General features: G+C 35.0%; 1 long non-coding RNA gene across 1 annotated transcript; it reads left to right on the plus strand.

Moving 5' to 3' along the window:
• Window positions 1–822: 822 nt before the first annotated feature.
• Window positions 823–1,998, plus strand: LOC129921624 (uncharacterized). The gene is made up of 3 exons (XR_008773561.1): window positions 823–921; window positions 1,065–1,202; window positions 1,920–1,998. It is a non-coding gene; the product is annotated as an uncharacterized LOC129921624 (long non-coding RNA).
• Window positions 1,999–2,236: the final 238 nt, after the last annotated feature.

The raw sequence follows: 2,236 nt of genomic DNA on the forward strand, positions 1-2,236 counted from the left end.
TGACTGTCTATGACTCTATAGGGATATAAATCTGTTTACTTACTAGTTTGTTTTGACGGATAAAAAGTAATGGGTACCTGTCATTAGTTGGGGAAAATTAAACGCCGTTTGTGGTTGTGCTAGCTACATGACACCCTCGTTAGCCGAAAGCCACAGAATCAGTCGATCTTTACATCATCTGCCCTGTATACCACATGGTGGGAAAGGGAACTTGATTTAACTTGCTTACTTGTCTGTTTTGGCGCAAAATGACAGTTAGTGGTAACAGAGTTATTGAGTGTGAACAAACCATAATGGCCTCGGGGGAAGAAACTCACTAGCTATCCACCCATGAGAGGGAAAACATTGCAGCTATACCCATACATGAGACTGGCGATTCTTATGAAGTTTTCAGCATACATGCGACGCCTCTGGTCACAAACTGATGTAACAATCGATATTCTCTTGAACACTTCAGCTGGTTGGAACTGTGTTTCTGTAGGTGCCACCTAGTCCATGTCCAGGCTCTGTATTCATATATATATATATATATATATATATCTATATATATATATATATTCATTGAATATCATTGAGTTCATTGATATAGCTAGTGTTTTTTTTTTTATGTTTGTTTTTGTAAATACAAGCCCATAGAAATATGTCTTTGCTTTTAAATGAAAAAAAAAAACTTTTTTGAAAACTTTTTAACGATTGAGCCTATTATAAACATTAACAATGTGCGGTTTCTTTTAATATGTCTTAATGTTAACATCTTAAATTGATTGTATTTGTCTTTCCCTTTTTTTTTTTTCTATGATTAACATTGTTTTTTTTTTTTAGGGGTCCAATATTTGTAAAGAGATTACCAGTAGTGAACTGTATAGGGAGATGGGGAGACGGGAAAAGTTTAGAGAAACGTCCAGAAGAAGAAAACCTAAGGTACGACATAAATATTGTTCATTACGTATTTTGGTCTTTGGTTTTACAAACTGCTTTGCTTAAAGTAAAAATATACATATAAATCTTGTTATTAAAAATCAAACAAAACTTTTACAATAAATTGTATATTTTCTTTACACAAGGAAAATCTACTGGAGAGATATTTAGCAGGACACCCTGTATACGTGTACAGAGCAAAAGGATCAGTTAACGCAACGAAACCTACACAACTGAACGTCCACATAGGGTGCTATTTTCTCAGTGATGAACAGTTAGGAGAAGTAAGACGTCTTGACTTTCCTGATAACGTTTGGCATCTGTTTGTGACTAATACCACCTGTACATCACGAGTATCAACCTTATATTTAAAAAAAAAATAAATAATAAGATGTTTACTGCCGAGCATTAGAATATAAGGGTATTGGTTTAAATGATTTATGTCTTGTGACAAAGTGCAATTAGTTAAAGATGAACGCGTTGGTTAGAGGTGAGCCAACTACGAGTCGCGGACAAATCATGGCTCAATTAAAAACTAAATCTTAACAACATAATCATTGTAAGGCTGCCTGGTCGAAGATGGCTGCCTGGTCCTGCGGTTTGCGCGCTGGACTGTCGTTCGGATTTATCGATTGTCGAGGGTTCAAATCCTGCCCGCTGCCATCCCCCGTCGTCCTGCGGGAGGTTTGGACTAGGAAGTAAACTATCTTCAACTCTGAAGGAACATCCGAAACATGTAAAACATTTTACAAAACAAAAAAATACCCATTTCATTCCGTGCGATTTATTAGGGTAAATGAGGTCAAGATCAGCGGTATATGTGACTCAATGATGGTTATGGTTTCATAAAGTCATATTTAAAAGGCCTTTTTTGTTCATCTGCATGACTGAACCCAAGGGCGTATTGAATTACATTAGATGTTGTATTAATTGTAAACCTCTTAAGTATAAAATAATCACTTCAATATAGCATATTAATACCATTCTTTCCACAATTATAGAAGCTCTATATAAAAGGACAGAATATGAACGGCCAAGCAGGAGAATTACGGTCATCATATTTAAAGGCTGTATTTCAAGGTAATTTGACTTTTCTTTGATATTGTTCCTTTCTAACTAATTTGTAAAAAAAAAAAAATAATAAATACTTAATATTCATGTATGTGACATGATAACCTAACCCAACCGTAAGTAAATCATTTGTTTATTTCCACATTAATCTATGGTAGAATTGTACAAATGCTCCTTCTCTCCTAGTTATTAGAGCATGGGTTGCCTGAGTCAGCCAGGAAAACCAGAGTTTAAATCATTGGTTAAA

The sequence above is a fragment of the Biomphalaria glabrata genome, chromosome 11, assembly GCF_947242115.1.
Source record: "Biomphalaria glabrata chromosome 11, xgBioGlab47.1, whole genome shotgun sequence".
Lineage (NCBI taxonomy): Eukaryota > Metazoa > Mollusca > Gastropoda > Planorbidae > Biomphalaria > Biomphalaria glabrata.